Source organism: Tauraco erythrolophus, chromosome 28 (genome assembly GCF_009769465.1).
Source record: "Tauraco erythrolophus isolate bTauEry1 chromosome 28, bTauEry1.pri, whole genome shotgun sequence".
In the NCBI taxonomy this organism is placed as follows: domain Eukaryota; kingdom Metazoa; phylum Chordata; class Aves; order Musophagiformes; family Musophagidae; genus Tauraco; species Tauraco erythrolophus.
In genome coordinates, this window is record NC_141492.1 from 3,582,727 (window position 1) to 3,604,284 (window position 21,558).

Below are 21,558 nucleotides of genomic sequence, written 5' to 3' on the forward strand. Positions count from 1 at the left end.
TTTGGGACTCATTTGCAATATTCGGTTTATTTGCCATCGTCAATGGATTTCTCCAGTTGGACGTTTTTCCCTCGATACCTCATCGATATTCCGCTGTTTTCCAGGGAGCACGTTACAAACATTAATAACATTTACTACGATTCACTCAATTTCTCGTGTTCAACACACTCGTCAGAGCAAATATATTGCATTCAATCTACTGCTAATATTTGGGATATTTGTGTTACTTAATGTACTGCCAATATTCAATATATTAACCCCTATTCAATGTATTTCCCATATTCAATACATGTGATACGTTCATCATACTTGATATTTCACACCTTCCATATATTCCACATACTTAATGTATTCCCTATATTTAATATATTCCTTGTATCTGATATACTTCTGATGTTAAATACATTCCTCATAGTCTTTATATTCTATATATTCCCTATATTCTACATATTCCCCATGTTTAATATAGTTTTCCTATTCAATATATTTCCTATATTTAATATATTCTTCATATCCTATATATTTCTTGCATTTAATATAGTGTTCATATTCTATATATTCCCTATATTTAATGTATTCCCCATATTTAAAATATTCTTCCTAGTCAATATTTTTCCTATATTTAATACATTCTTCATATCCTTTATATTCCTCATATTTAATACAGTCTTCATATTCTATATATTCCCTATATTCTATATATTCCCAGTTTTAATATATTCTTCTTCTTTAACATATTTCCTATATTTGATATATTCCTCTTATTCAGTATACTTCTGATATTTAACATATACCTCATACTTAATATATTCCCCATATTTAATATATTCTTCCTATTCAGTATGGTCCCTCTATTTAATATATTCCTCTTATTCAATATACTTCCAATTTTTCATATATTCCCTACATTAATACATTCTTCATATTCTATATATTCCCTTTATTTAGTTTATTCCCTGTATTTAATATATTTCCCGTCTTTAACACCTTTCCCATACCTCCCCTTTGCCGTTTCCCAGCCACCACCACTCTCACACTGCTCCAAAGGCAAAAAAAAGTAGCAAAAAAAGCAAAAACTTTGCAAAAAAGGAGCAAAGTGAGAGCAGGGCCGCTGGTCAATGACTGATGTCTGGTGGTTCAGTAATTTATATTCTAAAAATGTTTATATATTTATATATATTATATTTATATTATACGTATTTGTATTTTTAATATTTTTTTTATATTTTATAAATTTGGATTTATGTTCATCGCTGGCAGGAGGGTTTGGCTTCCAAAGCCAGAGGAGTGATGCTGGGGAAATGCTCTAAGACAGAAGCACATTTGAATAGTGCATAAAAAAAGGGGGAAAAAAAAGAAAGAAAAGGAAAAAAAAGGGAAAAGGGGAAAAAAGAAAAAGAGAAAAAGAAAAAAAAAAGAAAAAAAGGAAAAAAAGAAGAAATTCTGGATCATTTTCCTTTTCTGAAGGTGCTGAGCGTGCCGGGGCCCCAACCCACGTCGCTGGCCAAGCCGCCGGGCGCTCTCGCTCCGTGAACATTCCCTGATCCCCTCGTGCGCCTCCTAATACTGACCAAATGTCAACCCAGCGCCGAGTTTGAACTGTTCTGCGGAAATCTGGCCCCAAAAATGTTATTATTTCTCTCTCGGCCGCGCAGCCTCGCGGCGTGGGCATCCATCTGGGATTTTGCCCGTTTTTCCGTGTGCCGAGAGCTGCCGGTTGTTCAGCCGAGAGGTTGTCGTTGCAGTGGCCTTGGAAACAAACTGTGGGGGTCAAACCTGCTCCGTTTTTCTGGCTACGCCAGGAAAACCGCCGTCGGCTCTCCGTGCCACCGGAGGTGCCGCGCCAGCCGGGCGTGGGGCAGCGCCACGTCCCCTCTGCCGTGGGGAGGTGCCTGGAATTGGACGGAGAACCTTCAAATTGGTTTAAAAAATCACTTTTTCTGTGTGAGAAAGGACCAATTCCGATTATAGGAGACCAGAGAGATCCATAGTGGGTCCATAGGAGTTCGTAGGCATCCAAAGGAGCCCATCAAGACTCATAGAGGTCCGTAGGGGTCCATATAGACATGTAGGGGTCCATAGGAGCCCATAGGGGTCCGTAGGAGCCCAAAGGGGTCCAGAGGAGTCTGTCAAGATCTGTAGAGGTCTATACAGGCCTATAGGAGTCCGTAGCAGCACATATAGATGCATAGGAGTCCATAAAAGCCCGTAGGGTCCCACAGATGTCCATAGAAGCACATAGAGATCCATAGGTGTCCATAGCAGCCCATGGGGACCCAGATGACCTATAGGATCCTGTAGGGTCCCATAGTGGTCCATAGGGGCCCACAGAGATCTGCAGGGGTCCATAGGAGCCCATACAGATGCATAGTCTTCTATAGGGGTCCATAGGAGCTCATGGGGACCCACAGAGACCCATAGGAGTCCATAGGACCCATAGGGACCCATAGGACCAGCCTCAAGGTGCCCACATGCTGCTGCGGGGTCTGGCCCCACCTTCTCATCGCCTGGAAGAGTCCAAGCTTTGGACATCCCTTCCCATCCTTTCCTCCAGCATCTCCTGTAACAGGGCGATCAATCACTAATCTTCTTCCGTATCCGGAAAATATCCGCTTCCACCACCAGCCCAACTCCTTTCGGAGCAGCTGCGGAGCCTGGTGACACCACATCACCACGGCTCCCGCGTCCCGGCTGCCGCATCTATGTCCTTAATGGATGGATAGTACTTTCCAGTAATTTCCTCATTTGTCATGCAATCAAATCCTTTGATCAGACACGGGAGAAATGTAAATATCAATTATTAACCATCCCATTCCGGTCTTGCTTGACTGGAATTTTTTGTATTTTTTTTTTTTTAGGAAGGAATTGATTCATTTGCAATTCAAGTCTCCAACATCTTTTTAATTCGGATGCTGGCGTTTCTGGACAGGCTGTATTTCGGAAGGGGGAGGGATTTGATCACTCGAGCAATCGATGCATCCATGTATATTTTATAATGGAGAGATAGTTGTGACGGAAAGAGTAAAATAAGCGGCTGGGGGGGGGGTAGTGGTGCTAAATCCTGTGCGTAGACGGCTGCTCTGCCACGGTGTGAAACCTCAGTGGCCAAATTTGCTGCTGTACAGTCATTTATAGCCCTTCAAAACGTTGGCATGAAATGGAGAGGTAGCCAGGAAATTTCTGACAGAATATTTTTCCATCTGCAAATAGTTGTTTGTTTGGGTTTTTTTTTTTTTTGAGAGCGAAGCATTTTGTATAAACATGTTGCCTTCAGCAAAAATGGCTTTGGAAATGAAAATAATAGCAAAAAAAAAAAAAAAACCCAAACAGAAGAAAGGTGAAACTGAGCTGCTTTCTTTTTGGTTTTCCGTTTGGAAATGGTTTTCCACTCAACATTTTAGAAGTTTCTGGGTGTATAGAGAGCCTGAAAAGTCAGGCTGGGGCTACGACGCACGTTTTGCATTTCAGCCTCCACGCTCTCATGACATTTTCACCAGTTTTGCAGGAGCTAATCCCCATCCTTCTCCCTCCCATCCCAGAATCCCAAATTTAACTTAAAATTCAGGAAATGGGAGCGTTATCCTCTCAGCCAGGCTCTTTATTTGTTTTCTGGAGTTTTATCGAAGCCCTGAGAGTTGTGTTTTCGAGCTGCCTTCCTCCCGAGAGCAAGCGAGCTGCTCCTCTTCCTTCATCATCTGCTTTTGTTTGCTTGAAGGAAAATACCAAACATCTCATGACTCGCCGTCAAGCCATGAATGACTGCAAGGATGCGCAATCGCTGCGTGGCCTCATGACTCACGGGTGAGTTTTCAGGTGCACGTGGAGCCCGCGGAGATGTGCCCCCGAATCCTGCTTGATTTGTTTTTATCACTCAATCTGCTAAAGTGTTCCGACATCACATGAGCCCGGCGGTGGTCGGTGCCGAGAAGCTTCTGCAGGACTCCCACAGTGTGAAATAGTCACATCTTGATGCCATCTCGTTATTGTGTTGTACCAAGAAGAGGTGATTCGGCCCACGCGGACGCGTTTTGTAGGTCCTCTGAAGTGTAGCGAGACTTTTGGAAGACTGGAGCATCCTTTATCCTGTACACCCAACAGCCATATCCAAAGGCATCACCCAAGGGAATCAAAGGTTTGGGGTTGACCTGTAAACCCGACACCCACATCCAAAGGCATCACTGAAGGGAATCTAAGGTTTGGGCTTGACCTTGGCACTTGAGGGTTATGCTGGAGCCGACTTTGATCCCAACTTCTTCTCCAACCCATTTTTGTTTCTGTTGGGTTTTAATTCACCTAGAAGCCAGAGTGGAAAGCAAATCTGCTCCAGCAGCTGTAGCCACTGTTCCCAGATATGGTCACTGGTAGGTTGTGAAAAAAGCTATTGATCTCCTCCTCAGTGGCATTTGAATTCAGTTCTTAAATTAAAGCTGGTAAAACAACAAGCTAAAGAACGAGTGCGGCGCACGATCAATGCCGGCGTGTCGCCAGTTGAGAGGGCAGATCCAATCCACAAACCCCAGCCCTCCGGAGAGGAGCCTGTGCCATAACCCCGAGCCGAGGACGGTTGTCACTGCTTCCACTTCTGGCAGCTGCTGGGTTCGTACGTACCTGTGGCCTCAGGTGGACGTGCTGGGAGACAACCGAGTCTGCAATGTCATCAAATTTTCTGTTTATTTTCCATCTTCTTCCAAGCGGAGCAGATGAGCATTTCCAGTGGACACCAGAGGATTTTGGCAGATCAGCCATGGGGAACGACCAACCCCCAATTTCCAGAGTGTGCCTTACTCCCTCCTGGGGAAATTCCCACTGGCGGCTGAGAAATCATTCCAAAACACTCATCCCAGGGGTCATCCTGAGGCAGAAACTCATCTGATGTACTTAGGACTGGTTCTCCATTGCTGTTGTCCCACCAGAACCCGGCTCCTGCACAGCAGCGATGCTGGGACAGCGAGGCTGATGGAGCAGTGGGAAGGGGTTAAATGAGCTCACTGCTGCCGTCAGGAGGGTTTTCTCCAGCTTCATGCTCTTTCCTTGCTCCCAAGTCCTTAATATATATTTTTCCAGAGAAAACCAGTGAGGAATAAATTCCTCTATAATCACAGTGGTGGGAGGAAGCTCGTGTGAACCCAATCTGTGCAGGGCTGCACACTGGCCCTGGCCACGGACCTGCCAAGGTTGATGAGGAAAAATGAAAACCTTCTCTCTCATCAAGGGGACGGAGCTGGGGGACACGCTGTGAGGCTCAGCCCCCAACGAGCCTCGAGAAAAGCTGCTCTTTGCTCAAAGGGTCCTCAAAATCCAGGTGTCCATGAGACGCATGAAAAAGCTCTCTGGGCTGCAGGAGCATGTTTGAGGCACCATTGGAGATTATGTGGGGTAATAAATCATAGAATTATGGAATCATGGAATGGTTTGGGTTGGAAGGGACCTCAAAGATCATCCAGTTCCAACCCCCCTGCCATGGGCAGGGACACCCTCCGCTACACCAGGTTGCCCAAAGCCTCATCCAACCTGGCCTTGAACACTTCCAATAATAATAATGGAGACAAATGACTTTCAGCGAGATTTTTGGGGTGTGATGGCGCCTGGGGGCTGTGGGGCAGCAGTTCGGGCCGGAGCGGTGCAGGGATGCACCCAGTGCCATCCCCAAACTGGTTTCCAGCAGCATCGCTGGTGTCTGGGGACTCCATTTGAGGTTAGAAGAGGCGCACGCGTCAAACACGTAAGACACGCTTCGGCACCGTCTGCTCCTGCAGAACAAGAGTTCCTCCTCATGTTAGTTCAGTTGCAGATCAAATAATCTGAAAAATTCACAAGTGGCTGCGGATACAAATTAACTTAACAAAACATTTTGAAAACGTCGCAGTGCCGGGGAGAATACCAATGCGGCACCGGCGGGAGGGAAAAGCCAAGTGTCTGTCCCGGAGTTCTCCCCATCAACATTTTCCCCGCGTCGGATAACACAGAAAGCAGCTAAAGCTGGATGAAACGTAACAATAACGCGGTCCAAGGTGGAGCGATGCCATATGGAAGCCCAGGGAAGTTTTCGCCGCTCTTTGCTCCGCTGATGTTTTGCAGCTGTGTCACTGGTCCCGCGCCCCAGCGAGAACATTTCGGGCTGAATTCTGTCTCCGCGGTGAAAAACGGCAGGTTGGGGTTTGCTCTCTGTCGCACCAAAGCCGTCGGTGTTGCAGGAGGGGAAAGGACGGAGGCGTTTGGCTCGTGGTCACCGTTTCGTAACTGCAGAGCAAAAGCTATAAAATCTTGATGAATCCCTTTTTGTTTCCAAGCCTAAAAACGGCTCTTTGTGCTCCAGCCCGGCGCGAATGCGGGTGCTTCGGATCAAGGCAGCAGCATCCTTGTGCCCGGTGCCGACAGCGACACGCAGAAAACCGTCTCTCGGGGAAAAAAGCCGTCGGCTGATTTCCCTCTGGTTTTGTTTCCAGGAGGGAGGTTTCCAGCTCAGCTGCTCAGTGGGGCTGGAGTTCACCCTCTGCTCCACGGTGCCTCGGTCGAGATGGGTTTTGGTGTGAGGAGAGGAGCCCGTGGGATAAACAGGGAATGGGCTAAATAAGGAAAAAACTGCGTGGGATTCTGCGAACAGCCTCACCGTTAACGTAACCCACTCCGTATGTGAGGTCCAAACTCACGCCCGCTTTGGTGGGGTTTGGCTTTCCCCGCCACGAGCCAAAGCTGATGTGAAGCCGTGCCACGACTTCCCAAACACCGGCTGGACCCCATGGGAGCGATGAGAGAGGAGGGGAGAAGCAACGGCAGGAATTTCCCCTCCTTGCTGCAAATGGATTTCCCCTTTTTTAGTGGAAAAGGCAGGTGGGTGCTGGCAGAGGGGCTGCAAGGAGGTGGCACGCCGTGGCTGGGCTGGCCATGGCCACCAGCATGCACACGCCCTGGGCACCAGCACCATTAGCCAGGCACGAAGCTTTCTTGGAGGCAAAGCAATTGCACATCAGTGATGCAGACAGTGTGTTGCAGGGAGTGCCTTAGGGTGTCTTCTCCTGCCTCTGGGCTGGGTCCCCCATGGGCCTCCCACTCTCCATCCCTTGGTTATCTCCTCTTCTTCTTCCACCTCCAGCTACTAACCCAGGCTTTATCCTCACCTTCTTGCTTCCCTTGGGTTTGCTCCCACACCATAGAATCATAGAATTGTTTAGGTTGGAAGAGACTTTGAAGATTATCGAGTCCAACCGTTACCATAACACCGCCAAGCCCACCGCTAACCCACCTCCTCTCCTCCAGCCCAACGCAGCGGGATCGCTGCAGCCAGGGCTGAGCCCCCATCAGCCCTGCACCCCCTTCCCTGCCGCACCCCAAAGTCCTGCTCAGCATCAGGCATCCCCATCCCACCTCCCCAGGGCTTGGGGTCACCCCACAGAGCTGCCAACAAAAAAAACCACAAACCCTTTGAGCAGCACGGCACGAAGAGGAGCTGCCCACGCCATGGCTACTGCCGGTACGATGATCGCTCCTCCCCGGCCGGAGCAGGCAGCAGAGGTTTTTCATCTGAATGAAATGAGAACAAAACGGGTTGGAATAGGGCGGTGAGATTAGTCATTAGTCACTTCACCTTCGTTGGGAGCTGCTGCTAATTGAGATGCTCAAGCATTGCTGTCACCTGAAAGCTGACTCACTCCGGCCCCGGCGCTCAGATTCCCCCGTATTTATGGGTGTCACTCAGCTCATCCCCACTTTTGGCTTTGACCTCACGGGCCCTGGAAGCTCAAAGCCAGGGGAAGGTGGGAGAGACAAACGGGCTCATAAACTCCAACGGGCCGTGGCAGAGCATCGCGGTGCAGCGAGACACAACGCGGGGATGCCGAGCCAGAGGAACGTGCTGGGAGGAGAGAGAATCGCTCTCCGCTCTCCTCGGTGGTGCAGCTGAGGATCCGGCCCCGAGGGCTGTGGCTAACCTGCCGCCCTGCTTTCCTCAGCCAGGGAATTACAGCTGTTTGATGCCTGGTATTTATACAGCCCTCATTGCCATAGCAGCCAGCAGCCCCTGAGGTGGGAGATGCCGTCACGCCAGGAGCCCATGGGCAGCCCTTCATCCTGGCTGCTTTGCCAGCTTTGCCATCTCTGGGTGCCCGGCAGGTCCGTGGCATTGCTGCCCACAGAGAGTGAAGCCATGGTTTGCTGCGAGCGAGCGCGGCAGCAGCAGCCCTGCCGAAACGGCGGCGGTGCCGGCTGGCACCCATCGCTGGGTGCTGCACCCGCTGAGCCGGCGGCAGCCCCAGCGTTGGGGCAAAGGGATGGCGATGCGTCCGCTGCCCTCCTGGAGCGGCTGGGGTTGATAAGAAAAAGTGAAAACCCTCTCCCCTGTCAAGCAGATGGAGTCGGGGGACACACTGCGAGGCTCAGCCCCCGCCGAGCCTCAAGCAAAGCTGCCCATTGCTCAGAGGGTCCCCAAAAACAAGATGTCCATGAGACACATGGAAAAGCTCCCTGGGCTGCAGGAGCACGTTTGAGACACTTTGAGATCATTTAGGGTAATTAATGATGGAGACAAATGACTTTCAGTGAGATTTTGGGGATGTGATGTTGCCCAGGGGCTGCAGGGCGGCAGCACAGGCTGGAGCAGTGCAGGATGCACCCAGTGCCGGAGCTCTTTCCGCTGGTGCCAGGGAGCAGCTGCAGGCTGGTATTGCTGCAGTGGGGTCCGGGGTGAGCTCAGGATTTGGGGTGAGAGGAATCAGGAAGAAAAGCTCGTGCACAATCGCAGGCTCAGGCATCATGGCCAGAGCCGTGACACCTCCCCAGAGGTGGCAGCGAGCTGAGACCATCTGTGGGCACCAGCAAGAGATGCTTCACCGTCACCATCTCCAGTGCCCCTGGTCCAGCAAAGCTCCCTGATGGAAGTGGTCCCTCTTCATGGAACAGTCCTTCAGAAGGAAATGGAAAATGATGCCTGAAATAGAGATGCTGGAACTAGATTGGAACTAGATGATCTTTAAGGTCCTTTCCAACCCAAACCATTCTATGTGCTTGTGCATATATCCTGTAGGACCTCCCAGGGGGAGTGACCCCTCCAGCATGATCCTATGGTAAAAAATCCCAGATCTGTCCCCCTGGAGAGCTCTTCACAGGTCTGTGCCCCATCAGAGCGTGCGAGTGTGTTGGGGAATTGCTGTGCTTGGGGCAGGGAGAGAAGCTTTTGTTTGGACTGGATTAAATTGTCCAGAATATAAAACAGGAAACAGTCTGCTAAGGCTGAATGAAATGTGCCGTGTGGGACTCCAGCGGTCCCCGCGCTGAGCAAATGGGACCTTAATGCTCTGCCTGCCCTCGAGGAGGGAGATAAAAATTTATATTCCTTCCTTCCTTCCTTCCTTCCTTCCTTCCTTCCTTCCTTCCTTCCTTCCTTCCTTCCTTCCTTCCTTCCTTCCTTCCTTCTTCCCTTCCTTCCTTCCTCCACCCCTTTTCCTGTTGCCTTCCTCTCCCAAATGGAAGGTTGGTAGGAAGCCTCAGGAGATTTGGCTCCATCTCAGCCGGAGGAGCCCCCAGACACCTGGCCACTGCTGGCACAAGCCCTGGCACCTCCACGCCGTGCAGCAAAGCGGAGGTTTCCCTGGCCCGGAGGAAGCTCCCGCGTCCCAGGGACCTGCGGGGTGGGAGTCTGGACCAGCAGCTCTTTCCCAACTGAATTTTTCCCTTGAAGCTTCTCTCGTGCATGGGAGAAGCAGAGTTTAAATGGGAAATTCTGGCTTTTCTTTGCCTGCCAGTGTGGATGGGTTTGGAAGGATGTTTTCCTTTCGTTCTGCAGACTCATTGGACAGTTATATTTAGGCCAGTTTTTAATTTTCTAGGCTTAATTAATGAGCTGAAGTTTTCCCTCCCAGGCACTTGAACAGCTGGGGAAGTTCAGCCTGGTCACTGGGTACGAAAAAACCTGTCTGTCTTCTCTGCCAGTGCTGGGAAGTGACCTGCGGATAACCCGGAGGAAGCGTCTCCATGGGCTCGTCAGGACACGCCAGCCCTGACCCTCGGGCACCCCGTGCACACCACGGGCTCGCACACGCGACGCCGCACAGCTACACGCCACAGCAACACGCACGGCACCTACGTGCCCACCAAGGCGGGGATGAGCTGCCGGTGTTAATCGTGGAGCCATGGAATGGTTGGGGTTGGAAGGGACCTTCAAGATCATGTAGTTCCAACTCCCCTGCCATGGGCAGCGCCACCTTCATGGCATCCATTCGGGTACCAGCCGTACCAGTACATGGATATACACCATCATAGGCGTATACGATGCTCTCACTGATGTATATGAGCCTATAGGCACCCATAGAGGTTTCACTGCCTTTTTTCCCTCTCCCAAACGGAGATCCAGCGCGTCATCCCGTGCCGGTACAAGTGATGCCGCCTCACCCGGACACACAGCCCGTGACCATCTCTCTAATCTTGTAAAAGGGTTTCAGAGGGCGGACGGCTGTAAATCATTGGAGTTCTAAGCCCCTTTCCAGCCTCGGGTTGCCACCTGGCTGCTCGCCAAGTGGCTTGGCTGACTTTTTTTTCCTACGGACGTGCCAGGCGCTCTTGGAGCAGCTCCAAAAGGCGCGTTGGCCCTTCGCCCCTATTACCTGAGCAGCCTTTGAGTGTTTAACAAGGGTGCTGCTATCACCCGCTGCTGAATGCACAGGGTGCTTGGGGAGATGGGTGCACATCCCGCCTCATCCCGGGGTCACCCATTTGGACTGGGACTGGGGAGCCGGACCAGAGCCCTCCCCGCCGTGTACTCTGGGATCTGCTTATTTTTTCTCACCACTGAGCTTTGTCTCGCAGCACCTGCGGGGTTAACGCTGCAGAGCCCCTGCCTGATCTGCTCTGTCAGCCGCGCGCTCATCTGTCCAGATGTGTTAGGGCTGAGCGGACCCACGGCTGCCAGATGTGTCCCTGCACCCCTCTATCTGCCCCCCCCCATCTCCCCAGGTGCTGCACAGCAGGTGGGTGATGTGGGTGCTGCCCCTCGCACCCCGTAGCACCCACCCACCCCTGGGACAGGCGAAATGTCCTGTTGAACATCTCAGGGGCGAGGGGGGCAGCTACAATTTCTAGTAGAACTGCTGGAGTGTGGGGGTTTGAGGGCTGGACGGTGACCCCTACAAAGCAAACGTCATTCCTCCAGAGGAAAACTGAGCTAAGAAAGAAGGAAATAAGATCAGGAAGGTGTTGGTTTTTTTTTTTGCATGAGGTTCACACGAACCCACCTCTTCAGCCTGTCCAGGTTCCACTGCAGGATAAAGCTTCATGCCACACATCTCCCCAGCTCCTCATGTAAACACGCTCACTCCACTTCACTTCCGGTGGGACCAGCACCATCTTAAAATAGATCCAGCTTAAAATAACACCTTGCCTAATGCCAGATTTTCTTTTCCAGCAATAAGAAGGAATTTTTTTGTTTCCAGTGAGAATCTCTTCAGGTAGAAGTAGGCACCAGGGAGAGCGGGGTGGCGGCACTGCAGCTACGGAGCTGCACCCCCAAAGCCAGCGGTTGGGTGGCCCCAGGGTGCCCTGTTTGCAGGGTGGGCAGAGGCTGCAGCCGCTCGGCCTCTTTTGGGCTGAAATCAGGCAGATTTGTGGGCAAAGAGGGCATTTCTGGCATGGGAGGTGCTATAGCAACCCAGTGAAGGTGCTTGGAAGCAGCTGAGAGGGGAAATAAATAAGGTAAAAGGAGCGGTGGGAAGTAGAGTGATGGTAAAAGGAGGAGAGGACGCAGTGATGCCCGGGTGTGGGGTGGGGAACCCGGCACTGAAGCATCTGGGGGGGCTGTTTCTCTCGTGCAGCTTTTAAATTGATTTTCCAAATTAAATTTAATTTCAGAATTAAATTTAAAATGGTGCATAGGGGAGAAGCAGCAGGGCCAGACCCTCCGCGTGCCCCCGAGCTCCCGCATAGCCCAGCGCATACCCCAGCTCCGTGCACCCGTGGGCTCTTTCTCATCCCCCTTCCCCTCCCAGGGCGGTGGGTGCAGCCGCCCCCACATCCCCCAGCACCACCCAGCCTTGCACAGCACCCGGATTTTCGGCGTTGTCCCTCCTCTCCGCTCAACTTTCAATTCTAAAAAGAAGCTGAAGTTGCTTCTTGCTGTTGTGCTGGTTAAATCCTTGGATTTGCCAGTGCTGGTGCATCCCTCGCCGACGGGTGCCGTGATGTGCCGGGTGGCACTGGGGCCCCATCCCAGGCACCCTCCTCGTCAGGAGGGAGGAATCCCGCATCCTGGGAGCTGCATCGGAGATCGAATACCTGCACCCCGAAATGGAGCCACTGGCCACCCTGGCCATGTGAAAAAACACCTTTTTATTAGACTTTTCTCGGTATTAAATTTGATTTTATTTTTCTTCCTCCCCTCCCAGCCCTTCCCTCACTGCCACATTTTGGCAGGATTAATTTGAGATAAAGTTACCCTGAGTGACGGCCTTTGCTTTTGTGTTCTCCTTGTCTATTTTCCGCCTCGCTGAACTTAGAAAAACTCCGGAGAAATTCTTCAGCTTCCAGCCTTGCCAGGGGGCCCCGGCTCAGCCGACACTCATCTGCCGTCTCCGCGTTCGACCGTGGGGGGAAAAATACCAACAAACCCACCTTCTGACAAGGGTTGTTTTTATTTCTAATGGAAAGCGAAGCCTGCTGTGCACAGGTGGAGTGGGATGGATGACAGGCGCCGAGGTGCACACGTCCAAATGATTGAGGGCTCACGTTTCCCGGGGGGAGCCTTTTGTACTGGGGGGGTGGTGAGGGAGGACCTCCGCCAAGCTCTTGGTGTTCGGTGGCTTCACAGCCTGATTGGTGCTAAAATATCACTTTTTGGTTGGGAAGAGGTGAGGGGTGGAGGGGTTGTGGCAGGCGGCATCGCTCCGACGGTGCGAGCCGAGCCTTTGGCTTGTGCTTCGCTGATCCCCTGGGTGTGGGGTTGGTTCACACCGTGATGGTTTCACGGGCATAAATGTGAGACTCAGTCTCAAAAACATGCGAGGTGCATTTTAATCATAGAATCATGGAGTGGTTTGGGTTGGAAGGGACCTCAAAGACCATCTAGTTCCAACCCCCCTGCCATAAGCAGGGACACCCTCCACTACACCAGGTTGCCCAAAGCCTCATCCAACCTGGCCTTGAACACTGCCAGGGATGGGGCAGCCACAGCTTCTCTGGGCAGCCTGTGCCAGTGTCTCACCACCCTCAGAGGGAAGAATTTCTTCCTTCTGTCCCCTCAAAATCTCCCCTCTTTCAGTTTAAAGCCATTGCCCCGTGTCCTGTCACTACCCGCCCTTGTCCAAAGCCCCTCTCCAGCTTTCTTGTTGACCCCTTTAGGTACTGGAATGCTGCTGGAAGGTCTCCCCAGAGCCTTCTCTTTTCCAGGCTGAACAGCCCCCAGATCATCTTTGTGGCTCAAGAACGACGCAAGAGCTGGGGCTCTGTGCCTCCTGCCAGATGCAGGACCTGGTTGTCACCCTAGCAGGGTCTGTGGTGGGTTTTCCTCCTTGATGCAAAGATGTATCAGATGTCCAGCTTGGCCCTGGGGGGTTTAGACAGGAGATGGTGACATGGGCTAAACTGGAGCTGCCACCAGCACCTCACCGCCTTCCCACCCCTCCCGTTGTTGAGCTCTGCTATTACTTTTTTAACATTCACTTCTGGATTTGCAGTAATTATTTTTCCTGCAGGGTGGAGGTTATAGGATCACTGCTCCCGTTGTTCCTTTAGATTAGTTTGGGACAGAGGAAGGCCGAGAGGAGCCGTTGCTGGGAATACGCTGTGGATATGAAGCGGAAAGGGCAGCTGGAGAAGAAGGCAGGACCCTGAGGCTGCACCGGGGCTGCCGGGGGGGATGGCGATGGTTCGACTCCTTCACAGGAGGATGGGATGATGGGAGATGGCATCCTTACGTGGAGCTGGTGTGGGTGACACAGACCCATTTGCAAACCCGCCCGCTCCGTGGGTTCGGATACGCCAGTGGGCAAATCTTCTCCCTGCAAGCCCCGGCACCCACCGAGCCGAGCTCCCGCCTCCCTCTGCACCCCACGAAGGTTTTTCCAGCTCGCCGCAGGCACACGGCTCCTGATTTACTCCGCCGTGCCACGGAGCAGCCTCGGCGTGGGAGTCGGAGCGTGTTTGTTGACACTCTCCCACCTCCGAGCCGCATTATGCAGCTCCAGTAAATGCCCTTTCCATCTTGCTCTGATCATTAGCTCGGAGTATTCCGCTCCAGAGCTTTGCTATAATGAAAGGCACTGAACTTCGGGATCTCAATTAACTATAGCAAACGCTCTAGATCCTAGCAAAATACTTTGCTCAAATTATATTGCAATAATAATATGTACGTCCATTTACTCCTCTGGAGCGGAGCGGGCATGCGCCATGTATCTCAATTTTACTTCTCTCTCACGCCGTTAGCTCGATACCTACAGCTCTGTCCTGCCTGATGCACCAAGTCTTTCCTAATTCCTGGCCTCCTCAGCCATCCCACGGAACAAAACCGAACCCTGACGCCGCACGACACTCCACCTCCGTCCATGAAAGAAATTCCAGCTCCTAATGGACAACACCAAAGCATTAGAATTAATAAACAGATGCGAAGGCCCGATCCTGCTGTCTCCCTTATTTGCAAAGCTGTTGCTGCAGCAGTTGAGATCTGGTTGCCCAGAGAAGCTGTGGCTGCCCCATCCCTGGCAGTGTTCAAGGCCAGGCTGGATGAGGCTTTGGGCAACCTGGTGTAGTGGAGGATTTCTCTGCCCATGGCAGGGAGGTTGGAACTAGATGATCTTTAAGGTCCCTTCCAACCCAAACCCTTCTATGATTCTACGATTCTATGATCTTTGCAGCTGGAAGGTCTTGTGGGGGTAATTTGAGGAATGGGGAGAAGCAGCAGGATCTGCATCCTTTAAATAAGCAGAAGTTTCTCGTGGCGTGGTGAGGAAGGAGGCAGCGACCAGGAAGGGTTTGGGCACCCGCATGGTCCCCACCACCACCCCGTCACCCCACGGCGAGGGGTGCTGGAGGAGGTGAGGAGGGCAAGGATTGGGTGATGAGTTTGTTTTGCCCATGTCTATGCAAAGGGATGTGATGCTGCTTGCGTGAACGGGGCTGGTGGCGACGTGCCGGTGTCATTATCCAGCCGAACACCGCAGCCTTCCCAATCTCGCCCAACCTGCGGGAGTCTAATAAAACAAGTCCGCACGTTACAAAATCAATTTCCTCTCTATTAATTTGGGTCTCTTAAGATTTATCATCGGTCTTTCATCACCAGATCAAAAGCAATTGGCAAAGTCTCAAATAACCTTTTAATTCTGAGCTGAGAGCCAAGATCCAGATACCCAGAGATGTGCCCTCAGGGTGTGGGGGGTCACTGCCCAGAGGGGATGGGGTCTGGCACCCCGATTCCAGCACCCTGGCTGCATCCGTACCTGCGGTGAGTCTCAGCCCAGCTCTTGGTCGGAGCAGGACAGCGGTTCATGATGGAATTAATTACACTTCTTCCTCTGCCTTCAATCGAAGCCCGCGCTTTGATATTTGTGTTCCCAGTTGTGGGCTGTGGCCTTGATTCATTAAGATTTGCATAGTAATTGTTTTCTTCTAACGAGCTGGGAGGATGGCACCGTGGGGAGACGGTGTCCTGCCCGCGCGGGCTGGAGCACATTGCTGAGCAGCATCACCATCCTCCCAGCATCACACCTCTGACGGGGACCAAAACAGGGCCAAAATGGGGCCAAAATGGAGCCAAAATCGGACTGAAAGCTTCTGCATCCCCATCCCACCCTTCAGTGCCCTGTCTAGGACAGGGGATTGGGTTCACTCACATTTGCCATGAGCACCCAGAGAGAGCGAGTGCACCCAGCATCGCTGCAGAAGGGATGTCCAGCTATTTTTTTTCATTTGCAGAAGTGTTTTCCATGTTAAAACAGAAATTTTCCACTGGACAGACCTGATTTCCGCATGTTTCCTGACCTGCATGTTTGGTTTTGATGGTTAAAACTAGTCTGAAATGATCAAAACTTCCTTTCTGATGCTTGGAAAGAAAAACTCCCCTGTTCCTCTGGCTTGGGTTGAGAACAAATTCATGTACAGAAAGGCATAAAAGACAGGAACCATTTCAAAATGACAGAAATTCCTGATTTTACTGAAATCCTCGGCCACCATTGCCTTTCCCCTCTGTCTGGCTCCAAAACCTTTGCAAAACCTCCATTATTGATTCATTCACATTAAATGCTGGGCTCCAGATTGGGATGGGGAATTTGAGTGAAGAAAATTCCCTTGCTGGGGGAAGGGATCAACAAAAAAAATAAGAAAGAAGAAGAAAACCTTCTTTCCTCACTCAAAAGCAAAGCCCCGAGTCTCGGTGCCCATCGTCAGAGCTCGGGGAGCTGCGACTGCCTCCTGGGAGCAGAGCGGGGCCGATGCCAAGCGCCCAGCTCCCGTCCCAGATTTGGGATTCGTTCCCTCCTCCTGCTCCTTCTCCCGCTCCTCATTATATTTGTATATTTGATGCTCATTTAAGATTCGCGCGGCGGCTGGGGCTCAGAGGGGAGGAGCACTTTGGCAGCGCGGCGCTTTGTAGCTCCGTCACCAAACTGCCAATTTCTGCCCCAAAATGTGGTCAGTTCCTCCCGACCTTGGTGGAGGCGATCAGGACCAGCCCGGCCACAGCTCTTCCATCGTCTGTGACGATCTCATGGCTCTCAGTCCTCTGGAGCGAGATTTGAGACGTGCTGGTAACCCACTCTCTGATCTCAGCTGCGTTCTTCTCTTCTAGTTTTTATTTCTTTTCTTTATTTTTTTTTCGTAGGAAGGGTAACTATCTCCAGGAGCTGGACAGTGTGACTCTCTTCATCCGTCGTTATCGAGCCCCACATCATCCATCTTTCTCTTTTTCCGAGTTGGGAAACACAGAGAGAAAAACTTTGCAAAAAGCAAAATTGGAGACAAATCGCCGACAGCCCTTTGGCCGCTGACAGAGGAGGATGTGATGCACATCCCCACCCGCCCCGGGCAAACACACACAGCGGCCAAGTGCTCCTGGAATTTGCCATTTTTGCTCTTTGGCTTTGCTGGGTGCTGAGCAAGGCACAGAGCGGCTGTGGGTGCATTTTCTGCCTGCAGTCCACGTGCAAAGCATCGGGGAAGTGGCTGGACCTTTTGCATTTGGAAAAAGTCACCTATTTTGGGTTTGTTTTTCTTAAAAATTTTTTAAGTGCTTGATCCAGGCAGCCCACAGTGACGTGACTGTGAGGAGGGGAGTGGGGACCATGATCCAGAGATCTCCCCGCGTCTGATCGAGGACGGAGGTGCTGCTATAAATGCACCTCACATCTGCACACAACTAAAAATCACCGCTTTATTTCTCCTAAGTTCCCAGAAAAAGTGCTGGCCATGCTCACAACGCTCCCGTGGCTCTTCAGTTGTGGAAGGGAGAAAAATCCAATGAGTTACTGGACCAAAAACTATCAGCCCTGAAGCATCCGCTGCATCAGGATCACGATCCCCAGCGCTGCCACCCCTCCAGCACTTTGGGAAGCACACACGGATGCGGGACATGATTTAGGGGGAGAAGCAGCCAATATCCGTATCGAGTCGCCCTTCCCATCGATGCCTCTCCCCAGCACTGCCACCTCTGTAATTAAAATAGTTGCATGGCCGGAGAGGGGAGATGCTGGGGCTGCTGGGGGGAAAACGTGGCAAACTGGAGATGTGGAGAGCATCTCATGAGCGCAGAGTAGAGGGTCAGAATCCCCTCCCTGGAATCATAGAATGGTTTGGGTGGGAAGGGACCTCTAAAGGTCATCTAGTCCACCCCTCCCACAATGAGCAGGAACATCATCAACTAGATCAGGTTGCTTGGTTTCTATGTGATTTTCCTGGGTGGCTGGACTGGACAGTAGTGGGGTAGAGACCCCCATCTCTGCTGGGTGCACATCTGGGTGGGCACGGGGGACCTCCAGTTTGGGCTGAGACCGAGCAAAGTGCTGCTCGAGACGTGGAGGACGGAAGGAGGCTGGAAGTGAATGACTGCACAGCTCTGAACTGACGAGGAGAGACCACTGAAATCCGAAGCAAAGGTTAAGGATATCCTGACAGCCCCGAGGATCCGCAGCTTCTCCTTCTCGCAGATCCAGAGTGGGAAATGGCAGCTGAGTGACAGCCCCGAGAGCTGGAGATAGCAGGGACGGGGCTGGACGGGCCATAAAATACAGCGGGGACAGGACAGCAGCAATATTTCGGCTGCCAAAGCGAAAGGTTACGTGACAGATGTTTATTCGTGCACGTTTATGATGGAAGGGAAGGAACGGTGTTGGCTCGGCAGGTGGGACGGCGATCGTTTCCACGGTGTGTGCCTCCTCCTGAGGGCAGGGTGCGTGGGAAGGGCCGGAGTCCAGCTCTGCTTCGGATACGTAGCTTTGGAAGAAAGATGATGATGATGATGAGGATGACAATAATAATAATAAAAATAATAATAATGGTGTTTTTCCCGTCGTCTCTGTACAGCCAATCTGCTTTGCAGATGATTTTCTCTCTGCCCAGGCAGTGATGGAGATCTGACCAGGGATTTCCTGATGGGGGGGGGAATCCACTGGGAAGGTGAAGAACTCCCCGTGGTAGCTGTCAGGCGGGCGCTTCGCCCTCTCTGCCGACGCAGAGGGGTTTGCCCTCCTTTTGCTGGAGCTGGCGGCAGCTCACAAATCCCCCGGGAGCACCGCGTGCCACTGGGGCCATCGGGATGGAGTTTTGGGGTACGCAGGGCAGCAGCCATCGCCCCTCATCACCAGCCCTTCCCAGACCCCCGCCTGCTTTTCCCCAGGCGTGCTCCCGCTCCCCTTCCACCCTCCTTAGAGACACGCGCCGAGCGCTTCGCAGCTTCTTAAGCCATTCCCAAGCAGCGTCCCAGGGGACCCCAAGCAGAAATGCCTCTGCTTTGAAGGCCCCGCGCCAAAGCTCGTATCCGAGCTTTGAACCTACCGTGTGTCGTCGCCCGGAATAATTCATGTTAAATGTTCACTCGTAGCAGTGCGGGGACCTGAGCTCCCCTTGCTCCTGGGCTGTGCTGGAGCATGGGGAAGGGGGTGAGAGCATCTCCAGGGTGTTTGTGGGGTGTCCGTAGGGCTGCAGAGCCCATGGGGAGCAGCACTGCTCATGGCATTAATAGGACGAGGCACGGGGTGGGTCCTGAGTCCCTGGAAAAGGGCTGTCCGGGGCCCATCCTGCACCTGGGAAGCAGCAGGTTGGGAGCAGCTACTATCCCCAGCGTCGTGGGGGTGTGTGCTTGCAATCATAAAACTGATGCTTAAAGATGTTGAGTGCAAATTTAGAGGGGAAACAAAACTGGCTTTAAGCAAACACCTCATCCATGCTCTACGCTCTGTTGTATCTCCTCCTCCTTCCTCGTTAGAAATATAAGCAAACAGGGAGCGAAGGCAGTGGGATTTCAGAGATGATTTTGGGATGAGCTGGTCCCACCTTGCAGGGGAGGAGGAGGAAGATGGAGATGGACTCAGAGCTCTGCTTTCACAGAGGTGAAAGCTGGACATGTATGATGGCAATAGAATAACAGAATCATGGAATGGTTTGGGTTGGAAGGGACCTCAAAGATCATCTAGTTCCAACCCCCCTGCCATGGGCAGGGACACCCTCCACTACAATCATCACGTCCCGCTTTGGCATTTAAGAACCGTCTGGTTGAGAGTCCCAATGTGATGTGGGATGGGGAGAGCTGCCCCCTGCAAGGAAGTTACCCATTCCCCACCACCACCCTCCCCAGGACTGGCACCCAAGGGTGCTGCAGGTGCCCAGCCTTTATCCCACTCACTTTGAAGATACAGAAGGAGCTCAGAAAGTCCAAAGCGAAGGAAGAGACGTGCATCTGCACTACATTTCTCCTAAAATGATCATTTTGGCAGATAAAAATACACTGGCAAAGCAGTACCAAGTGCCTTCCGTGAGTCATTGGGGCTGGGGGAAAAAAAAATAAAACAGCAGCAGAAGCAGAGGAAGAAGAATTCAATATTTCTATTTGTTCTTATCCAAATAAATTGAGATGTATTTGTGGAAGTGTCAGAGAAGCCCGCAGGAATGAAACTATAAAATAACACAGCTGCTTCATGAGTCTATGACAGACAGCATAGATTAATGTACCGGCGTTTTTATGGTCTGTTAACAACTGATATGGGTTTTAAATATATTATCTCCCATTGTATTGTCTGTCATTTTAAAAACTGCTCATGTCTATTGTGTTTGCTTTTAAGAGGTGCTTATGGAACAATCAGCCAGTCGCTTCCCAATCTCTCCTCTTCTCTCCTTCCTAGATATATCATTGTCTCACCCTCTTTCTCTTTTTTTCCCTCGATAGGTTTTCCCCAGCACTTTCATGGGCAATTTATTCCAAAACCTATCGAAGCCCCCTCATCGTTCCTTAATTCCAGGAGCTTTAAAAAGCTTTTCCACCTTCACACCTGGTTATCTTTGAAATGTGGGTGAGCTGGAGAGAGGGGTCAGGCTGGAGTAGTGATGGGGAAGAATGGCTGGAGGGGCACAGAGGTGTGAGATGGGTGCTTGTGCCACCCCGGGCTGTGACATGGCCATGTCCAGGCCACCAGGAATTTGCTTGGTGGAGCGTGGTGGAGAGAAAAGGAGCCAGAGGTGAGGTCTGGACTGGGGGAACCAGAGAACGGGTTTTAGTGAATGTGCTTAGGAAGTCACGTAGGGTTTTGAGGTCTCATGAAAACCCTGTGTTGGGTCTCCGTGTTCAATGGCTGAGCAAAATTTAGGTTTTCTTCTCGGTTGGGACTAAAGGAGAGCAGGACTGTGAGGGACAGGGCTCCTGGCTGCCCCAGCAAGAAGAATTTCAAGCCAGACCCCTCTCAGATCTCTCCGGTGAGTCCATTCACCCGGGAAACATTCCTAGGAAGAAATTCCCCATGACTTTGCTTTTCCCATCTCCTCTTGGCTGCTCACTGCGTCCGTGTCACATCTTGCAATAGAAGAGTTGTGAGCTCCTCCACTGTGCCCAGCTGGGCTCCCCATGAATATCACCATCATCCATCAGTGCTAACAGCCCCCCAGCCCACCCCGGACCTCACGCCGCTCCTCACATGGGTAACGCAATGAGATCGATGGCTGCAGATGGCTCTGCCACAGATGGAGCCGGAAGGAAACATCTGGACCATCTCACTGGCATCTGGCATGGACCAGCGCTTCCAGCTGAGCATGGGCACATCAGTAGATGAAAACGCTGCCCACTGCCAGCCCCGGATGGTCCCATTGCCCCCTCCCCACCCCCAGTACCTGGGGCCATCCTCACACCCACGGACCAGAGATGCTCAAGTCCTCTATCTTCAGCCCACATGGCCCTAAAAAAGTCCTTTTCCTCCACCCCACACCCCTGAACACCAGGCACCCCGACACAGCCATGGGGCTCCCATGGAATCATTCCAGGGGGGGGAGAGGGGTGATAATGGATGTGTGTTTGTGTACATAATTTTCTCAAAAGGCTTGAATTGTTAGATTTGAAATTACGTTAGATTGCAAGAACAAAGATGCCCTTTTGATGCTCTGTAGCAG